Source organism: Rousettus aegyptiacus, unplaced genomic scaffold (assembly GCF_014176215.1).
Source record: "Rousettus aegyptiacus isolate mRouAeg1 unplaced genomic scaffold, mRouAeg1.p scaffold_m13_p_14, whole genome shotgun sequence".
NCBI classification, from domain to species: Eukaryota; Metazoa; Chordata; class Mammalia; order Chiroptera; family Pteropodidae; genus Rousettus; species Rousettus aegyptiacus.
This window is the reverse complement of record NW_023416289.1, coordinates 332,194-351,191: the sequence shown is the minus strand read 5'-3', so window position 1 is coordinate 351,191 and position 18,998 is coordinate 332,194. Positions and strand designations below refer to the sequence as shown.

At 59.8% G+C, this 18,998-nt stretch overlaps 1 long non-coding RNA gene across 3 annotated transcripts in view; it reads right to left on the bottom strand.

Moving 5' to 3' along the window:
• LOC107502116 overlaps positions 1–18,892 on the bottom strand; it is a 35,192-nt gene extending 16,300 nt beyond the window's left edge. For 2 of the 3 annotated variants that reach the window (XR_004954169.1, XR_004954171.1), the window contains exons 1-2: positions 16,938–18,892; positions 6,689–6,926 (exon numbers count right to left, since the gene is read on the bottom strand). This is a non-coding gene — a long non-coding RNA (uncharacterized LOC107502116). Of the gene's footprint in view, positions 1–2,074; positions 3,833–6,688; positions 6,927–16,937 lie in introns of those variants that run through there. The other variant, XR_004954170.1, reaches the window with a different exon arrangement.
• Positions 18,893–18,998: the final 106 nt, after the last annotated feature.

Genomic DNA, 18,998 nt, shown 5'->3' with positions numbered 1-18,998 from the left:
CCCACGGCCCGAGAGGAGAAGGGCCTTCTGCCCGCCGAGTGGCGATGCTTGAACTTGGTGCTCAGGAAATTCCCAGGCCAGGCAGCACATTACACCAGCTCTTCAACTTAAGAACAATTACTGTCATTTATCAGCCCGCATAGCAATAATGCGCAAATCGACAGCTTTCCAGCGGCAGAAAGCCAGCCCGGTGTAATGATATGCAAAGCCACAGCGCTCCGCATTCCCAACTGTCTCCAACCCATCAATACATCTCCGACTCCCCACAATTTATCAGTGCAAACGTGGTGCCCGATGAAGGCAGGACCAAGGAGATAAATATGACCGGGCTGAGGGAAGAGGGCTCCGGAACGTTTGCATCTTAAAATGATGAAGTGCAGACCGCATTCCGAAAGCGTTTTACAGGCAATGACCCGCTCACACCGAGTCCTCGAAGACAGGGACAGGCAAGGAGAGTCTCGTGCCCGAGGCTGCAGGTAGACGCGGCTTCTTCCTCTTCCGTCCCCAGGTCGTGTCTTTAACAGAGTGTGTGATTGTTTAGGGTCCCAATGAGAGTCACCGTGACAACGCGGTGACGGATTTGTGCAGGGCCTTTTTCCTAATAACTTTTACATCTAACGCTTCATTTTAAGTTCATAAATTCCGCAAGGAGTAAAAAGATGCTATCGTACACATTTTAAAGAAAGCGACAACTCTGCAGCATAGCATTACTTTGAGACACCCTCCCTCTTAGTCAGAGCTGGGACGAGGGTCTGGACTCCCAGCCGCCCATCCGAAGCCCCTGCCCCCCAGGGCCAGACCAGGCTGCCCAGGAGGTGGGGACAGCTCCAGCGCCCAGCACGCCAAGGCAGCGGGCATCATGGAGGGGGAACCAGGTGGGGACAGACAGGATTTCAAATTCAGAACAGAAATGGGGCCCCAGGCAGCAGTGCAGGGACTGGGCCCCTGCCATGAGCCAGGCACTGGGAGAGGCCGGGCCATGCCACAGTGACCCAGGCCCGGCTGCGGCTGCCCCCCACACCCAGCACCTCGACATTCGGTGAGCAGCATCACTCAGCCCTGTAGAATGGACCCGCTCTGTGTGGAGGGGGCTGGGGCGGGCACACAAGGCGGGGCCGGTGTCCCCAGCAGCTCTGTACACGTGTCAAACAAAGGCTGCCCGGCCACGGCCAGGGGACGCTGGCTCTGCGCCACGGTCCACCACCAGCCCTCCCCTCCCAGCCCCTCTGCAGACCCGCCGGCCCCCAGCAGCTGCGGCTCACGCGCTGCCACCTCAGCCCGGACACTGCAATGCCCGCCAATTCTGGCGCAGACTCTCGGCCCTTAGGTCAAATTTCAACCCATTTGAAAAGGAAAATGGAGATTGGTGATAAGATTTCGAGGATTTGTTTGCTTGGTGCTTGGTTGAAAGGTTAGAGGGTTTTTTAAAATTCCGCTTATCCTTATTTCCTAATGTAATACCTACCTAGTTTAAAACCGCACACATGAATAACATGATCGCATCTTACAAACGCTGAGATAATCATTTAGGGGAATGAAATCCTATGTCTTAATTTTTAAGCAGGTGGAAAAAGCCTTGAACAGGTTCTTATTTCCTGACGAGGAACATGCGGGCGCGTCTTCCTCCCTGTGAGAACCGCACCTTGCTCCTCTGTAGATTGGCACCTCCTCTCCTCCTGTCTGAGATCTGGCCGCTTTACAATAAATACATGGATCGAAGAGGCTCGGGATCCGGGCGCCAACTGGCAGACGCCACTGTGGAATCGGCACCGGGACACGAGCGTGCGGAAGTGTTACAACCTGTTCCGATCTGCTCCCTGCTCCCCCGCGTGACAGAGGAGGACGAGCATCCAAACCCTGCTGCTCACACGCACGCACACACGTGCCCACGCACACGTGCACACACAGACACACGTGCACACACACATGCACACTGACACGTGCACACGAACACAGACACACACGTGCACAGACATGTGCACAGACACACATGTGCAGACACACGCACACACGTGCACTCGCGCAGACACACGCGCACAGACATGCGCACACAGAGACAAGTGTGCACACATACACATTCACAGACACCGGACACACATGCACACCGACACACGCACGCAGATTCATGTTCTCAGACGCACGTGCACGGACACACATGCAGAGACATGCACACCGGCACACGCACGCGCACACGCACACGCAGCCACGGTTGGGACGTTTAAGACAGGAAGCTGCGGGGAGCAGCCGCGGGGACCCGGGCCCCTCGCTCCCGCTGCCGAGCTTTGTTCGCCGACAGAGGACAGTGCGAACCGGCCACAGGCCTGCTCAGAAGTCCGGCGAAGCCCGGGCTGTGCCGGGACTGTGACCGCCGCTGCTGGTGGCATCAGGCCAAAGAACATCTCCTCGCACTTGAGCCTAGGGGTTTTCTCGACAGGCCTGACGAGGCGGTCGTTAGAATAACCTCCGCTAGTCACGGGACAAAGCGGATCCGGAGACAGGTGGCAGAACCAGGCCCGTGCAGCCGTTAGGACAGTCCTGGTGGCCAGTGGCAGAAAATGCGGCCCGAAGAAGCTTGAGGCAAAGGGCGCGGTGGGCGCGGTGGGCTCCCAGCAGCGCGAGGCCCGAGGCGCTGGCTCCGGGCGGGCAGGCAGGCGGTAGTGAGCGGCCCTCGCCTCCCTCCGCCCTGCCTCCCGCCCGGCCGGGCACCCTGGCAGCCTGAGGCTCAGGCCAGCTGAGGCCGGCAGACCCGAGTCTAAACCCGACCTCAACGCCGAGACCACTGGCCCGAGCGGTGTTGACCCGGGTCACGTGACATGCCTGAGCACCTGGCGGAGCCCGGTCCCTCCCCAGCGGCGGCCGAGCCTCCGCGGGCACCGCCACCGCCGGCACCGCTGCCTCATCGGCAAGGCTCTGCCCGCGGCCGTGGCCCGACCGCAGCGGACGGCGGGCGGGCGGGGCAGGCGGCCGGAGCCCAGCCCAAGTCCCGGGGTCGCCACTTACTAAGCCCCGAGCGTTTCTTCGGAGGACTCCGCTCAACCTCGGACGCCCGACCTGCAGAGGGGCGGTCACCATACCGTTCTTGCAAGAATCAAAATGGACTTTAGACACAAGAGTCCTCTGCGAACTGTGGAATGGTGTCCCCACGTTGGGGATTAGAAGGAGCCACAGGTTCTTCGGGCCACCGCGGCCACCCCTGGTGCCCAGGCAGAAATCTCACGCAGGTTTAGGGGTGCAGGGGAAGAAGGGGGCTTAAGCCCCGTCCACAGCTCTCAACTCATGAGTAAGGAGTCACTACATCTCCCTGGTCCTCAGCGTCTTCATCGGTGGAATGAGGCCTCCCTGATAGTCATTATGGGGAAAAAGCAGACAGAACGCATAAGGAGAGCGAGCGGCGGCGAGAACGGGAGGAAGGGCGGGTCCGAACGCTGGTTCCCGCGTCTGGAGCACAGCAGATGCTCCAACCGCGGCCTTCGTTAGCAAAGGTCTAGGCCGTGCGGCACACATCTGGTTCCATGAATTTTTTATCAATATTCTTCTCTTCCATAATGAAGGTTGGCTTACGCAAAATTGTCAATTAATAAAATCTGGCTTTGCTTTATGCCTGAAGATACCCAGCAGCTCTGCCGTCCACCCCCCCCCCCCCCAACGAAACGCTCGCTAACGGGAAGAGTGGAGGCCGAATTCTGACGGTCCCGGAGAATCAGAGCGAGGAGAGACCCGCAGATGCTCCTTTTCGGGTTCTTAGCCAGGCAGGGACGGCGAGGCCCGGCCTCCCTGATGACCGGCCCTGGGCCGCTTCCTTCGGCAGCTCAGAGCGCACGCGAGTGTGCACCTACAGTCGTGAATAAAGAGTTAGTTCTTCTTAAAGGCCTTTCAAGCATCAGAGAAAGACTTACATCATGTCTAATCCACCCATAAATTAAATCGGCCCTGATAAAATTTAAAGCACTAAAACAGACAAAAACCAGCAGCACTCATATTTTAAACAACATCTCCTCTTTTTACAAAAAATTGGGGAACTTTTGCTTCCAGCCATGACAAGATGACCAATACGAGACTCGCCCTCCTGCCAAAAACAACTGTAAAACTAGACAAGTGTATGAGGCAACTGTTTTCACACGCTGGACAACGGACGGTGTGGGACGGCAGTTCTGTGCGGGGCCCGCGGCTCCTCCGGCCCTCTGCCCGAGGGCCCCTCCTGCCCCGGCGCGAGCGCGAGGAGGCCGCAGGAGCAGCTGCCCTCGGAGGACGCGGCGGAGCCCGGAACTTCAGGCAGGCGGGGTGGCCGCATAGTGAGGAGCAGGGCCGCAGAAGACGGGGCGTCGCGAATGCAGGCCCTGGGAGCCGGGCCGGGCGGCGGCCAGAGGCGGGACCTCGGCCGAGGCCTGGGGTGCGCACCTGCCAAGCGCGGTTCCGCGAAGCCCGGCAGACGTGTCCACGGCGCAGCAAAGGTGACAGGGTGACGCGGAGGCCGCGTGCCACCGCCGGACATGGCGCTTCCGCCGAGCCCAGGCGGAGTGACGGCCCTGGATGCATCGAGCCTCCGGCTGAGGTCTCGGGAAGACCACGCCTTTGGATGAAGGACCACCGTTCAAAGCAAAAGCAAGTTCGACATTAAAATAGAGGCCAAGAAATCAAGCCGACTCTAACAGGACAGAGACGGCCCACTAGTAACGGTACTGCCTCGCCGAGCAAAAGCTAAGCCTCTTTTTTAAAAGACGAGATATGGTTCCAGCCAAGATGGCAGAGTGGTCACCGCTGTGCCTTCTCTACGGCCACCTCAGAATCACAGCCACCCAGAGGAACGACCACCACGGAGAGCCGCCCAAAGTCAGGCTGAACAGAAGTCCTACAACTGGGGACGCACGCAAGAGGCCACCTCAGCACCGGCAGGAGAGCAGAGACGCGGAACGGTGGCCCCACACCGCACGTGGCGGTTAAGCATCGGGAGGGACCCCTCGGCGGCAGAGTTCCCCCGAGGAGTGAGGGGTCCTGGCCCCACACTGAGCTCCCCAGCCCGGGGCCCCAGTGCCGGGCAGAGAAGTCCCCACGACTTCTGGCCGTGGAAACCAGCGGGGATGGTGGCCGAGTGACACGGAGGCCCACGGGAGTCGCAGATGGTCCTCTCAAGGGACCCGCAGCCCGACTTGCCGCCAATGGACTCGCGCTGAGCTCCAGCACCAGGGCAGCTGCTCAAAAGACTCCAGGGGACGGCCGGGTGTCTGGCTTCCGGGCGAGGGCGCGAGGAGCAGCTTCCTCCCAGACAGAAGTGCTGGCAGAGGCCATAGTCCCTGTGTTAAGCCTTCCCCACTCCTGGCTGCAGACGCAGGCGGCGCCATATTGAGTGTCCGTCAACCTGACAGACACCACGCGCTCTGCCCGGGTGAGTCCCTGAGACCCACCGCTCTCCACATGTGGGCCACCCGAGCTGCCCCCGCTGGCTTTTCCATACAGACAGCCTTTCTTGGCTTATGCTGCTGACTTTCCTAAAATCTCTCAAAGGGTCACAAAACCCGAACAAGCAGCATCTGGTCTTGGCATGTCCTGTGCATCTTGCAAAGCAGCCCCACGCCCTGCACGAGTGGCAATCAGCTGCAGATCAATTGGTAGCTCCTCCCAGGCGGCCCCAGGCAGGGCACAGGAAGTGTCTGACCTTGGCCTGCACCACAGCCCCTCCCAACAGGCACAGACCAACATGGCCGGAGGCCAGCGTCAGAGCACCACTGGACCACCCCCACAGACGACACGCCCCAGGAGCCGGCTGGGCAGGCGCCGGAGCCCTGCTGAAGCGACTCCTGCTCCGCGGGGTCAGCCCCTGCACGGCGGCGTCTCCACTGCCGTCACAGCCACTGGCCTGGCAACAGCAACCAAGGCTCAGCCACAACGGGGGGCACATGCAACCCACGCAAGGGACACGCCCGAGCACCCGGCCCAGACGACCAGGGAGTTGACGCCACCGGGCCCCGCAGGACCTCCGCTGCATGGGGCCACTCCGCCAGGGCCGGGAGACGCAGCACACCTGCCTAACACAGAGAAATGAATGCGGGGAGGCGGCCGAATTGGCGAGACAAAAAAAAAATGTCCCGAATGAAAGAACAGAACGAAACTCCAGAAAAAGAACCAAACAAAATGGAGACGAGCAATCTACCAGATGCAGAGTTCAAAACCCTGGCTATAAGGATGCTCAGTGAATGCAGAAGAAGAAATGGACTCAGGAGGCAGGAAACATAGAAATGGACGTAGAAAACATAAAAGAGGGAACCTGTTAGAAATGAAGAACATATTAGAGCGAATCGACAGTAGATCAGGTGAAGCAGACGATCGAATCAGCAATTTAGAAGATAAGGGAACAGAAAACGCCCAATCCCAACGGCGACAAGAAAAAGGAATCTGAAAAGATGAGGAGAGTCTAAGAAGCCTCTGGGACAACATGGAGCGCACCAACACTCGCATGGTAGGGATTCCGGAAGGCAGAGAGCGAGCGGGGAGTCCAAAACCTGTTTGAAGAAATAATGATAGAAAACTTCCCGAACCTGACGAAGGAAATAGATATACGAGCCCAGGAAGTGCACAGAGTCCCAAACAAGATGAACCCAAAGAGGCCCACACCAAGACACGTCATCATGGAAATGCCAGAGGTTAAAGACAAGAGAATCTCAAAAGCGGCGAGAGAAAAGCATCGAGTCACCTGCAAGGGAGCCCTCATGAGACCGTCAGCTGACTTCTCGACAGAAACGTTGCGGTCCAGAAGGGACTGGCGGGAAACACTCTCAGTGATGAAAAGCCAGGACCTGCAGCCCAGGTGGCTCCACCCAGCGAAGCTGTCGCTCAAAGTCACAGGACAGGTGAAGAGCTTCCCGGACGAGAAAAAGCTGAAGGGCTTCGTCACCACCAAAGCGGTCTTACAGGAAACGTTGGAGGAACTTCTTTAAGAAGAGAAAAGAAAAAAAGATCAAAAATGTGAATAATAATATGCAATAACTACATATCTATCAATAATTACTTTAAACGTAAATGAATTATGTGCTCCGATCAAAATATATAAGGTGGCTGGATAAGAAAACAAGACCCTTACACATGCCGCCTACGAGAGACCCGCTTCAAATCGAGACACACACAGACTGACCGTAAAGGGATGGAAAATGAAAACCAAAAAAAAAAAAAAAAAGAAAAAGGCTGAGGTAGCAACACTAGCAATACTTATACCACAGGAAATGGATTTTAAAACAAAGGCTATAACAAGAAGTAATCCCGCTTCTGGGTATTTCCTGAAGAAACCCAAAACGCTAACTCAAAAAGGCACATGCGTCTATGTGCTCATTGCGGCATCACGTACAATAGCCAAGGTATGGACGAAACCTAGGTGCCCACCCACAGACGACCGGATAAAGAGGTGGGGCATGTGAACGACGGAATACTACTCGGCCATGAAAAAAGAACGGAATCTTGGCGTCTGCAACAGCATGCACGAGACTTCAGGGACAACGGCGAAAGGTCTTGGTGGCTACGGTAACGGGCGTTTTTGACTGATGATGAAAGCGGAGGCCTCCTTAGCTTAGAGCAGTCAGGAAGGGATGCGTGCACCTGCACGCACCTGTGTCTGCGAGTGTCGTGGGCGTGAGCGTACACGAGAGTGCGTGTGTGTGTACATGTGACACTGGAGGCCAAACCGTCCGCCGACTCTCTGACCACGGCATGTCCCGCTCCACCTCCCGACGCCGGCAGAAGGCCGTGAGCAGACGGGGGCCTCGGGGAGCTCGGGTGGCCCGCCGCCCTGGGTGCTGGGCGCCTGCCCCTCCCGGGCGCGGCGGGCCGCAGCGAAACCTCCGCCCCCGCGTCCTCGCCGCGCGGCCCCGCAGCCACGGCAACACATGGGAAAGGTCGTGCCCTGGGCTGGCGGGTGTCAGCATTCCAGGCACACGCGGTCGCCTCTCGGAGGAGCACGCGCCCCTGCACCTCTCCCAAAGGACCCAGCATCGGCAAGCTCCTCGGGACCGACCCTTCGCCAGGCGACGCGTTTGCGAGATGGTTCCGTGACCTAAAGAGCGAGGCGCTGCGTGGCCATGGACCCGGGAAGCTGGCCGACAGCGCCGGTCCAGTGCCCAGCGCGGAGGACTGGGCGATGGCCGGCCACCCGGCCCCAGGACGGTGACGCACGTCAGCGTGCAGAGGGGCAGCCGGGAGGCGGGTCGACTCCGAGGCGCACGAGCACGGGCCGCCGTCAGCGTGGCTCGCACACCGCGCCTCGTTGGACCACTGCACACAAATACTTTCCAACACAGTCCATCAGCCCACACAAACGGACACCGTCGCCAAAATCGAACCGAGACCCCTGCGAGAGAGGAGGGAGCATGTCGTCTAGTGACCGGCTCGTCCGAGGCCCCGGGGCTGGTGGCGGCAGAGCTCAGCCCGCCCCGAGTCCGCACACCGCTGGGCACGGCCTCAGCGCGGTTTCCTTAAAAAGGTTCAATCGAAGGGACAGCCAGAAAGTTTTCCTGTTACCAGTCCGGGGACACACTCACAATCTATTTTCCCGACTTCCTACAGTTTACACGTGAGCAGCAATCCATCACATAAAATCGGGGTGGGGGGGAGCTCCAAAAATACAGCTCTAAATACTCGTAGTGTCGTGCATCTTAAATAATTACAGTAGCACTGTGACGCTCTAATGACAGCCGACGGAACAAAACCGCGCCGTGACCGCGCGTCGGGCCTGCCACGCGCTTCGGCATCATCTTGCCTAACACTCCGCCTTTCCCGCAACTGTCTCATCATTGCAAGCTGCCTGGCAACGAATGCGCAATTAAGTGCGGGTTTTTAATTTGCATGTTTCTCTTACAGTGATTCTGCAATGAATTTTTCTGACTTCCTTCATAAATAAGTTTCATTATTCCTCATTATTAAAAAACAACACGCTCTCCTTTCCTGAAAGAATACCATGTGTCAGGTGACCTTCCTGTGCAAAATCGTGACTGAAAAAGGGCCGTACGACCCGGAGGACGACGAGCAGGGAGACAACAGGCCCCGAGCACGTCGGGCGGACGTGGTGCGGGTGAGGGTCAGCGGCGAGATCTTAGGGCGTGAAGGGTGAAAACGGAACGTAGTTTTACTACAGCGTGACAGGTCCCGGCTTTTGCGCAATTTACCACTGATGCCTTTTGTTGTTTTAAACGTGCTTTTAAGACATACTAACTAGTAAAAATTGTATACAATGCAAATGGCACTGCAGATAAGTTTTATTGACTTAATGCTTTGATAATAAAATTATAACAATCAGCATTATTCTGATTTATTGCGGTTTTTACTTTCACTTTGTAATGGACTTGGTGCAACACAGAATTGAATGTAATGTTGCTGCCACCTCAAGGTCACTCGGTGAAAATGAGGCAGCTTCAGTCGAACGCACTAAAGCAAGTGAGTAACCGAGGGCTTTCAAGGATGGAGATGTCACATCGTGGCCGCTTCACGGTAAATCTGAACTATCAGCATTGAAAGGAGGGGCCTTCGCATGCAAGTGGCAGGGAAGACATACTCGAGTGACACTAGGCAGCGCCGGGGGCACGGCGTGCGGGAGGGAGGGCTCTCGCAGCAGGCCCAGAGGAAGGAGCGCCGATCGTCGCGCCAGGGCCCTCTGCGGCGTCCTCACGGGAAGCAGCAGGCCTCCAGCTTGTCTGTCTTCCATAAAGCTCACCCGGCTTTCTTCTCGCCTTCTGAACCCTTCCCCAGGTGGCGACCGCCATGGACCTGACTGTCTGCCAAAGGGATGGACCAAAACTAGCCTTTCCGTGAGCAAACGGCTGGGGGGACGGAACGCCAACGCGCAGACCGAGCCGCTCGGCCGCTCCTGCCGCCCTCTGTGGCGGCCCAGCCTTGCACAAGAGTGGCTGGGACAGGGCTGGTCACCGCGGCCGCGCGTGCTGCGGGGCTTTGGGAAATGTTATTCAGCATCTCAGAGGTTGACAGGAAGCTCGGGGCAGCCTAGGCGAGCGCTGCACCGGGCTTCGGCGGGCCGCGGCCATCCCCAGGTCAGGGAGCCGCCCCGGCAGGAAGCAGGCGGACCCCCGCGCGGTCGGTGTCCTGGCCAGCTACCCGGGGCTCAATTTACGGACATCGCTGCGGCAGTGCCTGTGCCCAGGTGGTGAGCAGAGGAGACCTATTGACGGATGTGCCTGAAGAGCAGAGCCGTTAATTGCAATTACCAGACAAGACTCTTTGTTCATCTCGGGAGCTGGACGCCAAACGCCCTAACAGATTCGCAGGTCCACTCGCTCCTGGGCTCTGCGAGCGTCGCTGCACCTGATTCAGCTCCCAACGCCGAGACCCAGGACGGGGCAGCTGGGCTCCGCCCGGCGCAGGGCACCGCCGTGCTGGGTGCTGGCGCTCGTGGGCGCTGCGAGACCTCACCAGCCCCACGGCCCTCACGAGGAGGAGGAGCAGCCCCCTCCCCGGCCCCCTCCCCGCCCCGCCCCCCCAGCTCCTCCCTGCCCCTCCCCGACCCCTCCCCGCCCCCTCCCCAGCTCCTCCCCAGCTCCTCCCCGCCCCTCCCCCATCCCTACCCGCCCCCTCCCCCTCCCGGCCCCGCCCAGCCCCCGCCCCGCCCCCTCTCTGGCCCGCCCGCATTGGGGACCTGCCTCCAGCCTGCGCCCTGCCCTGCCCGCCCACGCTGGCCCTGTGCTTGGCGCCGCTCGGCCAGGCTCTGCCCCGCTCGCGGTCCCCAGCCTGGACCACTCGGCCCCTGGTCCCATCCTCTCAGATGCCCTGGGGGGCAGCCTCCCCAAATGCTACATTTCTTTAAAGCAGCGATGACCCTCACCTCCCCGCACCTTCTGCCCCCCACTCGCCCTCACGGAAAACCACGCTGCCATCAGTGGGCCTGCCTGACGGTTCTGCGTCCCTCGCCAGACTCCTGGGCCCGCAGGGCAGGCGCGCTCCGCCCTGTGCCACTGTGCTCGGTACACACTAGGCGCCCGAGAATCGCCGGCCGCGTGAGCGGGTGGGTTTGGTGCGTTCGCGGCTGCGCGTGGAGAGCCGTCTCTCTCCAGCGAGACCGCGACCTCCCCGGGCGCGGGCTGACCCCGTGGCCTCACTTAGCACCCCACACGCCGCGGGCGTCCCCAGCCCAGAGGAGCGAGAGATGCTGGGAACACAGCCCTGATACGTCTCAGGGGGACCGCGGCCGCTAGCAAGGTGCCGTGCTCCCCACGCACTCGTGACCCGCGAGCCGGGCGGGGAGGTCTGGACCGCATGCTCTGCGTGAAAGATGACAAATGGGGCATGATCAAGTGGTGCCCTGCAGCCTGGACAGTGTGTCCCCCAAAATCCATCTGTTCAGACCAACCCTGGGCGGTGGCGTTGAGGGCTGGGGTCTTCGGGAGGTAACTGGGTCCCGAAGGTGGAGCCCTCACGCACGGGATTGGACCCTGATAAAAGGGAGAAGGCGGCGTCCGTGAGCCAGGAAGCCGGGTCTCGCCAGGCGCCGCGTGGCCAGGGCCTGGATCTCGGATCTCGGGGAACCACGAGGAGCCGTGCCTGCCTGGCGCCGTCCCCCCTCGGCGGCTCCCCGTCGCAGCAGCCCCCCGACGAAGGCGCAGAGCGCGCCGACGCCGGCGGATGACGCTGCAGCCCCACGAGCGTCTCGGTCACTCAGTCCCCCACTGCTTCCTCGGCGGCACCCGTGGGCTGACGATGAATCCGTCTGCGGAGGACACTGAGGCACAGTGTCACACAGACAGACAGCCACAGCTGTCCGCGGGCCGTGACCGAGGGGCACGAGGCACGAGCCGGGGGAGGGATTCGGCCTGGCCTCGGAGGTCAGGCACGGCCTCCCTGAGCACGTGGCTCTCTGCGGAGGAGGCGGCCACTCAAGGAGCCCCCTGAGGAGGGCAGCTGTGACAGGGCCGAGGCCCGGGCAGTGACAGGGACAGCAGACCAGACTGAGACGCCTAGGCGACGGTCTGCACCTTCATCAGAGGCTGCGGGAGCCTTAGGCACCCTCGGAGGGGCACAGAGTCGAGGACGGTTCAAGGGTGACCCTGGCGGCCTGGCAAGCCATGGCCCCGTAGCTGCTGGGGCAGGAGGGGAGACGGCCAGGACGAAGACAGAAAAGAGCAGGAGCCGGGGCCGGCACCCAACGGACCCCCAGCTCACGTTCCGGCCACCGGGAGGCTCAGGGGCCGTGCGTGCGAGTGTCGCACCCCAGCTCCGCCCCGCGCCACGCTCCGCAGGCCGCGAGAGCCCACAGCCGCGAGAGCCCACAGCCCCGGTGCTGCCGCCAGCGCCGCCCCACATGGGCGTCAGAGCGCCCCGCCCCCCACCCCAACGCGCACCGCGGCGCGCTCCGCGGGGACTCGCACAGGGACTCGCGCGCCATCCGAACACCGCTGAGCTTGTGCACTACGCACACAGCTATGTTCACGTGCACTTTAGATCCTATTAACACGTAAGTTTGGCGTTCTCCAAATAAACGACGTTTTCTATGGGCCTAACCCAGGTGTACTGTCTCTCGGGCCCCTCTCACTCCTGGCCCACAGTGGGATGCACGACACACACGTATGGACACACACGTACACATGCGTGCACACATGTGTATGTATGCACACGCATGCACACGCCCACGTGCACGCGCACACATGCACGCACAGCCTCACACGTGTGCGCGCATGCACACGCCATCTGAACACAGGTGCACATGTATGCACGTGCATATACACACTGCACACACATGCCCACATGCAAAGTTGTACCCAGAAGGTACTCGGTCTGCGTTGTTGAGTGACCGACAGCAGCCCGCGGGCTGCCTCTGAGTCTGATCGGAGCCACAAAGTCAAGAGGACGACCCGTTTAGAAGGGCCTGGTGCACGCAGGGTGAAGACCAGGAGACCTGCCAGGACCCCTTCCCCTGGCTCCTCAGAGACGGACGGATCTGGCAGACCCTGAGACTCCAGCCCCCCCGGCCGGCGCCCGCCACGGCAGCCCAGCTGCGGTCCACAGGCCGGGGCGAGTGAGCGCCCACGGGCCGACAGAGAGGTGCCGTGAGTTCAGAGAGAAGGCCACTTTCGCAGGCAACAGCACGAGCCACTTCCAGCTCTTCCGTGATCCGCGTGGCCCTGGCCACCAACCAGGTCCACACGGCACAGACATTTGGGAGTGACTCAAATGCTAGCACCTGTTTCTCGAAATGTAAATGATTTAATCCGGGATTAGACCTAGGGAAACCAGCCCCTAGATGTCATTGTCGCTGCCGAAATATCAAATCTTGAGTCTTTGAAATTTTAAATCCGCAGAGAGAGAAGTGTTCTTCTGAATAAGCCACTTAAATAATGCAGATTCAATTCACTTTCCATTTCTCAGAGCCAAGTCCAAAGACTTGTGGACTTCTCGACCAAAACGTAACTAAACTCTAGGATGTCAGCACAAATTCACTTGCCAAGAAAAACTGGCTGAAACCCATGTAGCCATGTGTGACAGGACTAGCCAGGCCCGCACCAGATTGCGCGGCTGGCCAGCTGGTTTGGGACGAGCTGGGCGGTTCACGCCTCTGCTCCTCCGCGGTCCTCTGCCTGCCATGCTTGTCTCTGTCATCAGTGCTGGAGCCAGAGTCGCCTGGGCCGCCCAGCTCTGTCCGCCTCCGAGAGGACAGAGCGGCCGCCTGGCCCGCCACGTCGCCCCTACATCCTCGCGAGCGCCGCCGTCTCTGCCCCCGTGGCCCTCCGCCGCCCCTCTTCCGCCCGTTGCTGGCGGTCCAGTCTGGACGTTAGAAATGATAATAAACCACTGTTTACGGATCGTTCGCTAAGAGCAAGCACGTCGGCGCTTCATCCACGGTAGGTCCTTTCAACTTTTCGACAGTCCGAGGAGAGAGGTGGCACTGTCCCCACTTTACAGATGATGTAACGGGACACAGAGGGGCTAAGCAACTTGCCCTGGATCACACAGCTAGTGAGTGCTGATAGGTTTTAAAGCTCCAGGTGAAACCCTGTCCACAACCGGGTTCTTAGGGCCTTTCTGAGGCCAGCTCCCAGGTCCCTAACTGGAAGTCATCTTTATTCTCTCTCCCAAGCCCCCAGCTCTCAATCCGATGCCCAATCTTCCAAAAGTCCACTTTCAAGCACATTCTCACATGGAGTCCCTGCCTGGAGGCATGGCTGCGGAATGCAATCACTTGCTCATTCAATCAGCGAGTATTTACAGCCCCCCTGCAAGGCCAGGATAGCAATGAAGGAGACTGACAAGCTCCCCGGAGGCCTGGGGCTCACTGCCCCTCGGCAAGGCAGACGGGGCTAGCAATGGCTGAGCTCTGTCCACACAGACGTGCGGAGGAGGCAGACGCCCAGGCCCGAGCGGAGGGCCTGCAGCAGCCGCCCGCTGCCCGGCTGTGCCCGGCCCCGGCCCCCTCGCCCTTCCGGCCAGTGTCTGCTGCCCACCGTCACCCTGTGCCCGAGGGCAGTGTCCCCAGGACGCGGACAGAAGCCCCCTGTCCACGCACCAGGCCGACCCATCACAGAACCTCCGTGTGTGCCCGGAGGTGTGGACTGAGGGACAGGTCCTGCCGCGGGGCCAGAGGACGTGCCGCCTGGCCACCCGCTCCCGCCTGATCCTGGAGGCGCCGTCCCCGCCTCACAGCAGGTTCCGCTGCCCCCCGCCCCACCCGCAGCTTACAGGGCTCCGGGCGAGCAGTCTGGCCCCCCGGCCAGGAAGGGCCACGGGCACCACGCGCCTTTCCCTTCCCTCTGTCACTGATGTCCTTTTCTCAGCGAAAGGAACCTCCCGGAAGGTCAGCTAGCGCACGATGCGCCCGAGCTTGGCTCCCACGGCATGAGGCGCTCGGGGCTGAGGGCCTCGGAGGGTCGGCCGCTTGCTGTCTGCGGCTGTCCGGCTACTGGGGTCTCGCAGAGGCAGGACGTGAGCTCCCGCCGGCTGGCCACGCTGCTAGCGGCTTCTCCTGGTCCATCGCGTCCTGGGGGCTGTCCGAGCAACGACCACGTGTTTCCGGGTCACGGGATGACCCCTCGGCCTGGCGCTCTGGGCCCGGTTGGCACCTGCTCTCACTCCCGGGGCCCTGTTTCGTGTCTTCCTCTGCCCCTGCTCATTTCATCCCGCTGCTCCCGTCGCCGGCGAAGGTCGCCGCATTAGGGAGACCGCGTCCCCACGGGGACCCCGTCCAGGTGCCATCGCCATGCCTCGTGTCTCACTCAGAAGCGGGTGCTGTGCCTGTCGGCAGGACTCCGCATGCAGCCAGTGGCTGCTGCTCGACTGCGCCGAGGCTCCGGGCACACGAGGTGGCCCGAGCCTCAGACTCTCACTCACTCCTGCTCCCTCGCGGAGGAACGACCGACTTTATGGGCAAAGGCGACTGGAAATCGCTTGAGGGGGCCTGGCGGGGGCGACCCAGGCACACCCGTGGCACGTGCTGGCGCCTCCCCCGGGGTCCTGACCACAGCCAACATGACTTCAGGGACTCTGGCCAGAACCTGCACACTCAGCCTGCCTCGGGGCGGGGTCCGCCCAGGTCACCTGGGCAAGGCGGGCGTTGCCAACGCTTTTCCAGGGAGGGGCCCCACTGCACAGGTAAGCCACTACATGTCATCACCATGGATCCCTGTCCTCACTCCCAGAGTCCTCAGGACCTGGACGGCCGGGTCGCTCTAGACACTGAGCTCCCCCGGCCTCTCCAAAACCAGCTGGCCGCTCAGACCCAGGGCCGAGCCGAAGGGGCAGCCAGACCACTGTCGGCTGGAGACAGTCCAGCTCCCAGCAGGCGCCCGCCCTTTGCCCACCTCCACCCGGTCGGCAGCAGCCGCGCACGCCCTCTGGGACACTCAGGTCCTCGATCAGAAGTGCATTGACGTGTGCCTCGTGGCACCTGACACGTTAGATGTCAACGTGCTGCCGAAACCACACAGGTCCGTGGCTTTTAGCAGACAGTGAACGACGGATGGATAATTTATGATGATTCTTGAGACCTGAACTCTAATTATGAGGTATTTCTAGGTATAGATTCAGGATGCAAAGTGTAAAGAACCCAGAGCTAATGTTAATTTGTTACTGATGGCTGTATATATAATAACATATCACGTCTTTTAATCGCACATTTCTTCTGACTTACATCCCACAGCCCATTCGTTTATTAACAAAATCAAGCCTTGTCACCATTCTTAATAACAAAGTCCCATTTTGAACCCAGAGGACTCCTATAATTAAACTCCATGTTTCCACACACCAGACATCTGAACCTCAGAAAAGAGATACGTTGACAATCTCGTTTTACAGGCAGGGTAAAAACGCCAGAGGATGGAGCCCGCCTGCCCTCGGTCCCTCAGTCCCCTGGGGGCCATGCAGACAGTCAGGGGGCGGTCTGTGTGTGTCTTCTCAGCTCACACCACCACCCCCCTCTGCCTCTTTTAGCCTCCCTGCCTCGTCTCCCATTTCCACAACCTATCCTTTTTGGAGGAAGGCTATTCAAAGAATATTTTTCAAAGGTCATGATAAAAACTATAACTAAAAGAAGTACAGGCTAACATGCATTCTCCAATTCTCTGTGCTGTGGCAAAGACTTCTGTGGTTAATCCTTTTAGAAGGAAACTAATCTAATCTTATTATACCAAAGACAAGGTGTCCTTCATAAGCATCATCGCTCGGAACACATTGATCTCAAGTTTCAGCTGCTTTGGTGTCTCAGTCACCTAACGACCCACCATCTCCTTGGCAACTTACTCACGACACTGCCATCGGTGTCATCAAAACTTAAACAGTGCTCTGGTCTAAGCTTTCGAGCAAACTCCATGCATTGTCAGACCCCTTGGCCACGTTAGAAGACACAGACACGTGATACGTGGAAAAGAAGCGAAACCTTGAACCTCATCAACTAATCAGCCATCCCAAAGTGGAATGATGAGATGTGTGCAGAGAGGGATTCCGTTGTCTGGACCATCACTTACCGGGAGACAAGCACTGAGTAGGTGCCAGAGAAGTGAGTAAGCGAGTTTCCCGTCCGCGACACTAAATCTCACCATGATAGGTTAATTAAACCATGATAAACAGCATCCTGTGTCAAATGGAAGGAACTCGCAAGAGTTCTGGCGCGACGTCCAATGAGTCTACATCTGAAAGTCTCTGCATTCCTCTGACTTGGAAGCGTTTACTGCCATTTCCTGGGAGCTCTCAGACAGGAAAGAGGAGCACCGAGGTTTTGCTGCGCTGGCTTCTTAAGTCGCCTCTGTTTTCCTGCACCGTATACTCTGGCTGTCTTCGGGAACGGAGGTCCTAATCTTTTCTCTAACTTTCCGATCCGCCTGGAATGGTTTCTTCTCGTGGGCTCTGCCCCTTCTGGTACCTAGGTGAACAGAGGAGGCTCAGTCAGCAGAGGCTGTGTCACGCTGCAGTACAAACAGCTCCCAAACCTCAGAGACGCCCCTGACCGTATACATCCATCGTGAGTGGCTCGGCTGGGGGCTCAGCTCCTCCTTGTCACTCCATAATGTCGCTGACAGTGTGGCCAGCACTTCGCACCCCACCTGTCATCGGCCAGCAGGTGAGAGTGCTCTGCAGGAAGCTGCACTAGCGACTCGACGCTGCGGAATGGAAGCGGCCCCTTCGCCTCCACGCGGTTCATTAGGCAACCCGGTCACAGGCCGCACCTCCGAGACAGGGCAGGGACCAGGAAGTTCCGTCTGACCTTATTCTAGAAGGGCGACGTGGGGACGGCCGCTGAACCCAGAAGAGACTGCACGGGGACCTCAAAGACTCGCCTGCTCTCACTCGTTTCAGAATTCCCGCATGTTCCCGAGATCAGTGTCTCTGCCTCGTGTTCGCACTCCCACCTGATCGAATAATTCTCTAATTCCAGTTCCGTCCACCTTCAGATTCGCGGACGTCACTAACGAGAAGCCTCTCACCAGAGGGTTATAGAGCAGGTAGCGAAAGGAAAGGAACGTGCACGTTCACTGCTTGACCTCGCTTTCTCCCTTTTCTGTTTAGCCGGCTGCCCTTGGTCATTTTTGTCCCTTCCGTGCTGGTCTTCTGCTCAGTCTCTTTCACTGAAAAAAGCTACTCGACCCTTTGTTTTTCCTTCTTAACTATTTGGTCCAACAGGCAAAGGGTCCTGCGGAATAGGAGAATTCTAACTCTGCAGGTTTCCTGACCCCCAAATTCAGGTGGATTTGTATCCTGAGATACTCACTGTATCTGACTCATCTGAACAGGGACTGTCCCCCACTGGAGGGGAGCCGGGCCCGCTGCAGAGACTAAGCACACCTGGAAGTCCCCAGAGGTATCTCAGTGAACAGGCCCAGCCCATCACTGCCCCCAGATCTTCGGCTTCACTCTCCTCCCTCCGTAGGTGGCCGCCGGCCAGGTCCAGGCCCAGGCATCCGGCGCTGCGGCTCTCGGCGAGCCCCGACGGTCTGCATTCCCAGCGAAGCTGAGTGCAGTGCTTCACTCGGCGTTTGACCCTGTTGGCAGGGCTGCCTGTGATCCTGGCGGGCACGCCACGAAACAGGTCTAAACGACCACCACCACGTGCCCCCAGACCGAGGCTGTGTCACCGGGTCAAGCCACCGGATCCGGCCCGCGGCCCCTCGGACGAGCTCCTCCCCTGAAATCCTCCATCTCCCAGGTGGCTGTCCCTGGGCCAGCTCGGCGCCTCGGCGGGACCTCTGCATCTCAGCCACCAGGAGCGCAGCCCAGAAGCAGGGACAAACGCCGAAGCGCAGGGCCGCCGAGTGCCAGCGCCCGCCGGCTGCACAAGGCCAGCCGGGGAGGATGGAGTGACCGCGCTGGCGCGCATCGGACGTGGCGACTTGGGGACACGCCAGGTGACACACACCGGCTACACCCGGGCGCCGCCGGGGGCAGCGCGGCGGCCTCGAGAACGCGCCCCCCGGCAGGTGCGACCCTCGCGCCCGCGCCCGCTGCCGCGCGCGCTCGTGGGCGGGGCCTGCGCCGCCCCGCCCCTCGGTCACCTGACCCGCCCGCGGCTCACGTGACACGGCCCGGCGCCG